This window comes from Arvicanthis niloticus, chromosome 5, assembly GCF_011762505.2.
Source record: "Arvicanthis niloticus isolate mArvNil1 chromosome 5, mArvNil1.pat.X, whole genome shotgun sequence".
NCBI classification, from domain to species: domain Eukaryota; kingdom Metazoa; phylum Chordata; class Mammalia; order Rodentia; family Muridae; genus Arvicanthis; species Arvicanthis niloticus.
Window position 1 is genome coordinate 105,212,755 of NC_047662.1, and position 12,703 is coordinate 105,225,457.

Here is a 12,703-nt window from a genome sequence, read left to right on the forward strand (position 1 = left end):
TTGAAAGTCCCAGACACCAGGGATGTGAGAGGTTCCCATGACCCAGTGGGGATGACCTTAGCATAAATCCCCAACAGTGTGATGATAGAAACTGAAGAGACCACCTTGAGTAGATACACATGGCCCTGAGTTGAGAGATTGGTCACCCACCCACCTCAAAATTTTTGATCCAAAATTGCTCCTGTCTAAAGAAAATGCAGGGACAAAAAGTGGAGCAAAGACTAAAGGAAAGGACATTCAGAGACTGCCCAACTTGAGATCCATTCCATGCACAGGCACCAAACTCCAACACTGTTGCCTAAGCCATGATATGCTTGCAGACAGGACCCTGGCATGGCTGTATGTCCTCTGAGATGTTGACCAGAGTATAAATTGTTATTGCTACTATAGAAATCAATGAGGGTTTCCAAATATGCTAAAAATAAGGATATCATAGGATCAATCTGTGAATGGACTTTTCCTTCTATAAAGACATGCACTTTCATTGTTGATCTATTCACAATATCCAAGAAATAAAATCAACCTAGATATCTATCAACAAATGAATGGTTAAGAAAAATATACTAAACACATACAATAAAACTGTATTCAGCTACAAAAAAGAAAGAAATTTAGAGAACTTGGAAAATGAATTGAAATGGAAAATATTATATTAAATGGGATCAGAAAGAGAACAAATAACTCATGGTTTCTATCATATATGTATTTTAGCTTCTATTTTTATATATGTCACTTATCAGAGTACACATTTTTTTGTGAGGTCAAGAAACAGCAACATGCAATAGGAAGGAAGTGGAGAATCCTTAAGTACTATGAAATTATGGAATGAATATAGACAGTACTTGGGAAGGAAGAATTAACTCAGTTCTTGAAAACATCAGGAAAATAGAAGGAGAGGAGGAAAAAATGAGTGACTATCAGAAAAAAAAAGACTTTTAGTAATACCTAATATGTAGCTTCATTATAGGTAAGGGAATCTGAAAATACCTAAAAAAATGTTTAACTTAAAGAGGCCTAAATGAGAAAACAACCTGCCCATAAGTTATTAAATAATATTTCTAGATCTAGGAAAAAAAGTCACTACAAGTAGTTCATCTGGGATACCCATGAGACTCTTAAAGTAATACAGTCATTTGCTATAGTTGTTGATTTTCCACCATAACTAAATGGTTACTTAAGATACCACATGGTTTCAACAAAGGACATAAAGAAATCAAGCTAGAACAGGAGTTAATTCTGCTCCCTCCTGACTAGGACTCATTGTGCTGGAAGGAGCTATGTAGGATGCTGGGGAAGAATTATCAATCTTAATCTTACTTAGCCATGGGAATTGGATACTAGATCTTTAAACAGCTAGGAATAGTGATTACACTAGTGTTATAACACCAAGGCAGTAATGGGGATAACAAATCATCCTCTGATAATATTTTAGTTCCTTTCCACTGGAGCATCTAATACCATATATCTGGTCAAAAATCTGTTGCCATGAAGGTCACAGAAGAAGCTACTACTGTTGTATTGCTAGATGAATATAATATACATATCAAATTTCTATCCAAATAATTGCATTTATACCTGAAGAATAATGTTACAGTCAACTTTTGTTAGAAAGATTTTTTTTTGAAGTGGACAGGGGTAACTGCCAAGACTCACAGATATTCAAAGTCTGGACATGAAGGAATATTGAATTTGAGTCTAAATTGGGTTTCTGTGTCATTTCTCCCAAGACTCAAGAACATCAGAGAAAAAGTACAAGAAACAAGGGACAAACTTAATGAAATGGAAACCTATGTTCCCAACATGATATCAGTGTTGTACTCTTGATCTCAGGCCAATTGTGACTACTGGATAATAGCCTGCATAACATTGGGTCTGTAAGGATCCTGTCATCTCGTAGGGGGAGGACTCTGGGTCTGTAATTATACTTTCACTTGGGAAAGAACTACCCATGTGTTCTACTGCCAGAACTCATAGGCAGATAACTGTAGGTAAGTCGGAAGTGGCTCATGAGATTTCACCTCTCTGCAATTATATACAAGTGGTTAGTGGCCAATAAGGTAGATAAATATTTTATTCAGTGGTGCAGCTACTGGAAAGGAGACCATTTCTCCTTTTAATAATTCCTTATTCAAGATTCAAATGAAGCACAATTGGTCCTCAACACTATTACTATAATTAACAATATAATAATAATAACAACAATAATAATAACTTGTTACTGTGTTGAGTTTATATAAATGATTAATGTAAAATTTTAAGAAATAAGTATTATGTTAAGTTTATAATTATATAGGATATCTTCTATTGAGTTGTTTTTCGTTCAGATAAACATAAGATGTCCTAAACAACATAAGCTCTTGGCATTACTCTTGCTTGTTTACCAGAACTAAATATAAGATTATGTTGCTGAAGACACCACCAAATATGGGTTTGTGATATAAAAAAATCAAACTGGAACAACATTAGAAGCTTCTTCACTGCTCACTATCTTTCATAATCTCAGAAGATGCTCTGCCAGCTGCTATGGAAAAAGGCAGCAAATATTTTATCCAGATATGAACGCTATAAAATATAATACATATATGTCTGGAAACACATTCCCACATGTGCAATAGTGATATTGTAATTTTGTTTGTAAGCAATGACTCTCTGTTTAGATTTCCAATAAAGTACATAGAAAAGAATATGTTCCTGGTATTGTAAGCCTGAGAAAAAGACAATTATGGGGAAAGTAATAGTCCCTGGCAAAAGGGACCTTAATTCCATTTGGCTAAATTGGTATAGCTTCATATTACCTTCTATGTATTTTTTATTGGTACCCATAGGCAAATATTATTTTCAGCCTTAATCAGAGAATTCTCTCTTCCCAGTGAATGGGAATGATTACAAAAATTTCAGGTTGCAAAAGTTCTGAGAATGTGTAATGTTGGACAGTTCATGCCAAACATGAAATTTAAAGGCTGAGACAAAATTTCAGAATTAGAGACAGAAAGATGTATGAAGCAGAAGACAGGTAGAGGAGCTACAAAATTTTCTTCATCTGGACAAGACAAGCATTGCATTTAGAAAATCAGTTTTATAAATGGAAAATTGTGCTAGTGTAAAATTACAAATTTGATAACCACAATTCCAAATACTGTGCATAGGATAAAAAATTAAAGTGTTGATAGAAATATTTATTCTGAGAAGTAAGTTTTTTCTCTCTTTTATTGGTTTATAAAAGAAGTTTATCACAAAAGAGAAAGAAAGGAAGGGAGGAAGGGAGGAAGGCAGAGAGAGAGAGAGAGAGAGAGAGAGAGAGAGAGAGAGAGAGAGAAACAGACAGAGAGAGAGAGAAAGAGAGAGAGAGAGAAAGGAAGGAAGGAGGGAAGGAAGGAAAAAACTTTTTTTCATGTATCAGATTTAAAGGAAAAAAAATCAGTCCAAAGAAATTAATGGTAGCATATTCAAGTGTGTGTTTTAGTGGTATGAATTGAAATACCAACCAGAATTTTATCCCAAGCATGCCAAGTTCCTTAAACTTTTGTGGATTCCCTTCAATCTTCAAATAACAAATTAAATACATATCACCGAATTAGGGAGAAGAGCAGTAAGGTCTCAATTACTTCTCTTCTATTATATTTGTGTATACTTGTGTATGAGGGAATATAAGCATGCATATACCAGGGCACATGCTAATGTATGGAGATCAGAGAATATCTTCCATGTTGATGTAGGCATGCTGGGTTTGCAGATATACACAAAAGTGCTAGGCTTACACTGCTTTAATGATCTAAACTCAGAAACTGATGGCTATAAAGCAGTACCTTTGTGCCTGGTTAGCCATCTTCTCTACCTTACTAAATTGTTTTGTTTATAAGTAGTACTTGAGATTGAACCCTGAGCCTTGTACATTCTAGATAAGACCTCTGCCACTGAGGTTTATCTTGAAACTTCTAATATATTCTTAAAGACATTGATACTGATTCTTCTTTCCTTTCCATTTTTAGTACTTGAAGTGGGAAAACTATGATTTATAATTTACAGATTGCCTATGTAGTTATAACTAGTTAAAATCAAAGCCGGGCAGTGGTGGCTCACTCCTTTAATCCCAGCACTTGGGAGGCAGAGGCAGGTGGATTTCTGAGTTTGAGGCTAGCCTGGTCTACAGAGTGAGTTCCAGGACAGCCAAACCTATACAGAGAAACCCTGTCTCAAAAAAAAAAATCATATGACATCTTCATCAAAAATAAGCACAGCTGTGACTATGCTTCCCATTCTTATATTTTAACTACTTATAACTATTATTTTAACTTTTTTTCTTATTGATTTTTTTGTTATTTTTTTGGTTTTTTGAGACAGGGTTTTTCTGTGTAGCCCTGGCTGTCCTGGAACTCACTCTGTAGACCAGGCTGGCCTCGAACTCAGAGATCCGCCTGCCTCTGCCTCCCAAGTGCTTGGATTAAAGGCGTGTGCCACCACTGCCCGGTCTTATTGATTATCTTATTTATTTACATTTCAATATTGTCCCTCTTCCCAGACTCCCCTCTGCTAACCTCCATCCCATCCCCTTCCCCTTTGCCTCTTTGAGGTTACTTTCCCACCACCCACTCCCACCACACCCCTCTAGCATCCTGCTTCACTGGAGTAACAAGTCTCCATAGAACCAAACACCTCCTCTCCCATTGATGCCAGAAAATACCGTCCTCTGCTGCATATGTAGAGGTAGCCATGGACCCACCCATGTGTACACTTTGGTTAATGGTATCGTATTTTTAAATGTAGATACTGTTTTCAAATTTATATCACCCCAGACTTTGTGTTGTTTGTCTCTAACACATATGATATAATTCTAAAACATTTTCTGAGCAAAACTTCAATTTTTTCCCAAAGATATCAACAGTGAGCTTTTGTGCATGTCAAACTGCATATGAATGTCTTTAAGCCATAATCCGCTAACACATATCTGTAGACATCAGAATGTGCTGGATAAATTATACCTCATGTAGAATATCTACTTTCAAAGAAATCTTTCATAAACATCTGCATTTTATATATTTTCTCATGTTTAAATTATTTTGTCACAGTATTTTCCAAGTAATCATGTACGTACAAGGTTTATCAAGCCTTTATTCTTCCATTTTCTACATGTTAGCAGCTTATTGTATAACATTAACAATAGTAAATTTAGAGTTCATCTGGAGGTACTATATTGTATAAATCTAAATGGTTTCTTTCACCAACAGTTTCTAGCAAAGGGTTTGACACCATTATTTCCTAGTGGCTTTCAACCACTCTTTAGCATCTGCTTGAATCTCTGAAGACAATTGTTGGTTTTTTGAAAAACACAGAAGGTACCCCTTATGGATTTTACTTCTGTATCTGAACCTAGACCAATTTTTATCTAGCTAGTTAAGTCAAGTTGCGGGGCTGTAGGTCCCTCGTGGACATGGGTCCTGTTGGGCTGTGTTGTGGTTTCTGTGTGTCTGCCACCCCTGACAGTTGGAACTGCTACTCCAGGGAGCAGAAGCTCAGGAATTTGACTGAGTTCCCTTCAAACGTGCAGGGTGGACCCTGGGCTGAGAAGCTTTGGGGCTCTGGACAGGTCTCAGCGTGAAGTCTCACGGGGAGCAGAGCATCTGAGTGGGGGGTCTCTGGGCTCAAATGGCTGACTGAGAGACAGGTGGTCTCTGTCTTTGGGCTCCCAGACGTAGCTGGGAGGCAAGGGAGAACTGAGACAGGGAGGGCATATGGGCTGGTCTGACCCACAGCTGAGAAAGACTAGAGGGAGAGCCCTGGTGGTGCCCCATGGAGTGAGACTATTGGTTTCTGACACTCACTTGGCTGGGTCAGCTAGCTTGCTTAAGTTGGCAGTCTCTGCAGGCAGAAACATAGAGAAGTCTTCTTGCAAGTGATTAAGCAGCAGCTTGGTAGTCAAAGGCCTTCTCCACAGTTCTCCACAGTAGGGCCCCAAAGACATGAGGAAGTCTATGGTTTTAAATCGTTTATTGTCATGGTGGAAAGTGGATGAACTGTACCCCCATTTCTTAGGGCAGACCTGAGTTAAATAGGGAGGAAGGAGGGAGAAGGTTCTGGGAAGGAATGCTTAACTGGCTACACCTTCTGGACCTTAGGTAACTCATTAATATGGAAATCTCTCAAGGCCCTGAGGCCTATAGTCCTGCGCTACCTGTGGTAGGTGACACAAACCTTTCTTTGGGAGAGGCTGTAGGGGCATTGCCCTACGACTGAAAAGCACTAATCAATGGAGGTCTTTGGCCACATGTCAGGAGCCTGGAGTCTGGGAGTGTGGTGAAATGTATGCCATCCCTTTCAGGGTCTCTGGCCATCTCTAGCCAGTGCTCCACCAGAAACAAAGCTATCCGTTCACAGTCTCACATCAGGTCTCCCAGAATTAGCTTCTGCTGGATCACATAAACTGACTGAAGATCTAAACATATGAAAAATTCCTGGAAAACCCTCTCATAGCTTTGAAAGTGATTGGGAGCATCCAACACTCAGTTCCTAGAACTAATATGAAGGAAATCAGGGAGCAACTGTGGGTGTGATTCAGAGCATTGTTCTGAGATCCTACACAATGAGTAAGGAAAGTGTTTAAGACTCCTGCTTTGACAAGCCTCATGTTCCCTCTTCCCCAAAAACCTTTCTTAACAGTATCAAATTTCATCACTTCCTCTGCATTCTCAGCAAGATACCATTCCTTCAATGCACATTTTGGGACATTCCAGAGCTTGATTCATCAAGTTGAGGCATATTTACCTTAAAGTAAAATGTTTAAAAAGAAAAAAAAATACTACAATCAGTTTGACTAAGAATTGTGAGAAATCTGTTGTGAGCTAAAGTGGTTGTTGGCAAGTGATGTTTAAAAAGGCATCCCCATAGCTCTTGTAGATTTTAAAATAGAAACATCCTCATGAAATAGTCTAAAGGCACATAGCTAATATACTATAGAGGTTAGTTCAGGAACATGGTGGCTGCAGAGACATTTAAATAAGTTAATATAAGTAGATATTCATAAATAATCTAATATACAGAACACTGCCAAATAAATTTCTTGACTAATGTAATATGGGTAGGGCATCTAAATTAACTAACAAATGTGTTCTTAGGAATTTGAAGTAGAGTGAGGAATCACTGTAAGTCAAGATTTATTTTGCCTTTCCATATACAGATCTAAAAAGATTAAAATATTAAATTCATACAACAACAGAAAGGTAGAAATCATTCTAAATAAATTTAATAACACAGCTATGCTGTTTTCTCATATATTCCCTAATGAAAGTCTTCTGTCTTGAAGTCACTTGTTGCTTTATCAACATGCCAAACAGAGTGAGAAAGAGGATAGAAAGCCTCCTATTAGTAGTAGCCCTCTCCCTAGTATCTCCTCTAATGAAAATTTTTTCATATTTGTCCAGACTCAGACTTATGCCCATACTCAATCTCATTGGGGAAGGAGAGACGTGCTTTTCTGTGAGTCTTTGATGTGCCACACATATAAAAACTCAAAAAGGGAGAATGAAAGATAACCAGGGTAATTTTTAAACAATAATCCTCAAGTCATAAAAATATGAGCAAATCAATTAGGAAGCAATCATCTACTCAAAACTTCAAACTGGTTTACACAGAGATAACTTATTAGTTTACATAGACTGAAATCCTAAGGTGGAAGGCATGCCTTGTAGGCATAGTAAAATCTAGAATTCAATTATGGTAATGAGAACTCATATTCTGCCCTGCCAACTTTCTCTTATCTTAAATGATCTGTTTATAATTAACCCATGACCCATTTTGGGTGTTATCTTCCATCAAGCTTGTGCTCTGAGAAGAAGAAAAAATTTTCACCTAAATTTGAAAATATTGTTCTTTCAATAGAAAGTTTATGTAGCTGTAGTATGGATATTAAGGTAATATATAAGGCATTAGTTTCAGCATTTTAAAAATATATAATCTGGGGCTGGGGCGATGACTGGAAAGTTAAGAGTACTTGCTGCTCTTGTAGAGGACTTTGGTTAGGTTCACAGAACTACATACTAACTCATAAATGTATGTAATTCTAAAACAATAGGATATGGCATCCTCTTCTGACAAGTCCAGTGGCCAAAGCACACATGTGGTTCACCTACATGTATGCATGGAAAATACTCAGATGCCTAGCATGAAATTAAAAAAAAAAAAAGAATGTATACATACCAGAAACAGGACATAGAAGTACTTAACCTGGAACTGATGTGAATTTTCCCTTCTGATGACTAGTTTTCACAGCATCATATAGTTTCCAAGGAGGGAAGGAATCAAAATTTCTACTCAGCTACGATTTGTATAAAGCATAACAGTGACCAACATGATAAGATAACCCTATTGGTGTGATAGTAGTAGTAAACTTACCTTGAAAGTAGCTAAGTTGTCTCTACTTTGAACAAGAGGGAAACCATGCTTGGTACTGGAAACCTAGCTAACTCTCTGGTACTACTAAAAAAAAACATCATGATTATTAGAGAATAATATATAACCACCAATTTACTAAAACAGAATAATCCAGAAATATAATCTATAAAAAAAAACCATCTTTTTTCATACCCACAGATGAATGTAGTCCTCACCTGTCACCAAGGACACATTGCTTTGTGAAAAATAAATACCACTGCAGAATACTGCAACCAATCAATATACTGAGTTGAGCCTAGTCCAAAATGTTTTATAGATACATCTATAAAACATTTCTGGAACTAAGACTCATGGACAATTGCAGAAGAGGGAATAGATGTCATGTAAAAGCAAGAACAGAGAATCTGCTGTCAAAGTGTGTTTCCTAGTAATATCAGAAGCTATACATGCAAAGGTTCAATAACATTACAGCTCAAACATGAGCTGAAAAATGAAGACATTAAGGATCACACCAAACTGAATGGGGAAAAGCTCATGAGGCTTCAACCCTACTCTGAAGACACAGTGTTACTGTGCACTGCGCAATCCGTATATTATTCAAATTCTGATTTTTTTTGCCCATATATCTGGTTGCAATTTGGACATATGTAATGGGTATATTCTAATTATCTCTTGCCTCAATGTTATGTAAACATTGCTCCCCACTTATTCTCTGATTTGTCAATAAAAGCTGATCAGCCAATGGTTGAACAGAGGAGAAAATAGGGATGGAATTCTGATCCTAGCCAGACAATGAGGAGAGAGAGGGAGAAAGAAAGGATCTGCTGGGAGGAGAGGGAGGAGAGGGTCAAGAACACACCAGAGACAGCCAGATCAATACTAAAATGTAAGTATCTCAGGGATTATGGCTAGGAGGTAGGCAGAGTAGCTTTCAGGAAAGGAATCATTTCATAACTTCTCAAACACTGTGCAGTAAATTTTATCAAATAAATCTTAGTATCATTATCTCATTTATTTGGGACTTAGCTTGGATAAAGGAAAATCATCACTTTTTAAATTGCACAAATAAGATACATAAACTCAGCTAAAATTTAGAGAGATATATTATTATGCATGTATATAAGAATATAAATACATGTATTCATGTAATAATGATTGATTAAGAAAGACCTTGAATCTGAACAAGAATAGAAAGGAGGATGTAGGAGTATCCAGTGTTTTTCTACCTTCCTATCACTGTGACCATTTAATGCAGGTCCTCATGTTGTAGTAACCCTCAACCACAAAATTATCCCATTGCTACTTCATAACTATAATTTTACTATTGAAATGAACCAGAATGCAAATGTCCAACATGCAGGACATCTGACATGTAACCCCTGTGGGTGTAGCCACCCTTGGGTTGAGAACCACTGGTTTAGACACAAGAAAGAGAAGCAAGGATGGAGTAATGAAAATAAAACCTCAAATAGTAACAAAAAGAACAAAAGGCACAAACAGATGTGTTAAGATGAATGCAGGAAAGTTTGGAGCAATCCATAGATATGCTTTACAAATCAAATGCAAAATTAAAACATTTTTAAAACTAAGAGAATGATAGGAAGCCCTATCCATTTTCCCTTCTATAAGTAGGAAGCTATACCAAAGATATATGTGAATGACCTTGTAAAACATTGCATTTCATTGATGACAAGGTTTGTGAGATTTTTCAGACCCAAATAGTATTCATTTCTCTAAGAATATAATACAATATTTCTAAATATTGATGTCTAATTTCTAAATATTGGTGTCAATAATTGATGTAAACTCTGACAAAAATCTTTTTTATTTAAGATTTTACTTAAAATAATTACAATGTTTTGGCATCTATAAGGTTTAAAATGAAATATGTTACAAATAACATTTTTAGTGCAGAACACTTTTACATAAAAGTTTATTCTGCAGGAGAAAATTTTAATTGAAAAATACATTTTTTGTAATCTATGGATTTTTTGTCATGAACTTTTTGCAGCTAAGTGATGTCAGGAATTGTTAAATCTTTTTATTCATTCTGCTTTTCAAATTCACTTTAGCTTCAGATTAAGAGAATGATTTCATGTGGTTTCTGGCTCATATAATTAGTGATTACATTATTTTTAATTTGTATGACATATCAATAATGAAAAATGCTTAAATTATCATATGTGTAGTAGGAAGAATGAGAGTAAGGATCCCTTTGAAGTAATTCTGTTTTCAAACGGTAGCAGTAAAGTCTCATGCCTTTGAACATTGTAAATTTACATTTTATAAAAGAAGTATGGGAGAATTAATACTTTACAAGTGCTGTTTCTCTTACTTCAGCCTCATTAACTGAATTCAAAGAAATGAAAAGAGTAGACTAAGTGTTATTGACAATATTGGATTGAAGATATATAATGCTAAAAATTTCTCCAGTTGATAAAGGAAAGATGGTATCTTGTTCAGTTTGTATAAATTTGAAATCCATTAGCACTTCACATTGACTAGAGCCTCAAAAAACTGCAGAAGGCGTGGTTTAGTTTGTATGGCAACACAAAGGAAATACATATGATTTAATAAATTATTGCACATGAAAAATTTGGCATTATATTTTATAACCAGAGAGACAATTTTCAAAACAGTAATAATAGGCTATCCTTGAAGTAGTATTAAGTATTAAAAAGTAGTAATTTTTATGAATTAATTATCAGACTTGCATAATTATAACATAGGGGGTGTCATATGTAGTGTAGCTATGTTTCAACAAATAGGTTGTGCTTTTCATGAGCCACATGGAACTCATCAACTCTGCATTAGTTGTAAGCACCTCCACACAGAGGAGTATAATGCTTTGACTTGATCTCTATAATAATTCCTATATTTCTTTTTCTTCAACAAATAGTAGAATATAATAAGAACTGAAACAGTAATACTATTTGTATCCCATTTAAAGTATAAAATATATGTATATTTTACTTAATAATTATTCTGATGTCATAGAAACAACTAGTTGCCTGCACTGCAACAATTAAGAGATTGCATTCAAATCATACACAATCTTTATTGAGACCAATGAAGTGTTAATACTGAAAATGCTTTTTACCCTAATTAGATAAATGGGGGAAACCCCATTTTATGAATGGAATTCCATGAGAGAACTAACTATGCCTTTCCTTGGATATATAAAATAGACCAATAATTCAAATTATTCTTTGTTTCATAATGTTGGAGTTTTCTTTTCATCTGTTGAGTAAATCTCCAAGTTTTTTGTTTCTAGGATAAATACATTGACTCAGGTGAGTATAACTGAGGACCACAGATAGTAAGAGGACACAATAGAAAACATACAATAATCCTCTCTAAGATAATTTTAATCATTATTAATTATGGACAGTTCTATAATTCTTTGTGATACAAAAAAGTCTAAGAATTTTAAAACTTTTAATAGCTATTATTCCCATATTTTGTGTGTTTTCAGTAAAATGTTTATAATAGTCAAAGCCTATTTATATATAAGTAATAAGGATAGTATACACAAAGTTAAAATTCATACAAAACCTTATATTTGTTCTTGATTTTAAACTTAAATAGTCAAGGAAATTAAATTTGTTAAACTAAGCTTGATAAAGGGGCATACATTTTTAATCCTACCAATGAAATTACAAGCAGTTTTGTGTGTATTGATTAATTTGGATATACTAATTAGAAATTTTAGGATTTTAAAAATATTTCACAAAATAGATAACATCATTATATATTTTAATAATAAGGTTTCTATTGAATCAGCTGTATATTTTTTATATATTTTATACAACCATTTTATCACTTTAGAAACCTTTCCTGGAGATAAAGTTAGAAAATATTATAGAATAAAAAAATGTATTTGTACAATGTTCAGCCAGCTGATATTGAATTTAATGTGAACTAAAGAAAAAAAGACATACTATTTGATACTGAGAGATATTTTTAAAGGATTGTAGAATTTTTTTTTGATTTTTTTTTCCATCATTAAAAAAGTGAAACACGCCGGGCGGTGGTGGCGCACTCCCAGCACTTGGGAGGCAGAGACAGGCGGATTTCTGAGTTCAAGGCCAGCCTGGTCTACAGAGTGAGTTTCAGGACAGCCAGGACTAAACAGAGAAACCCTGTCTCGAAAAACAAAAAAAAAAAAAAAAAAAAAAAAAAGTGAAACACATCTTACAGAATTTAGAAGCCCACAACAAGAAACTATAAATTTAAGTACTTTTGACTTACTTAAACAGATCCTTGATGCACATGTATTTTATTTCATTTTATTCTAGGCTGACTTCTTTGAAGACGA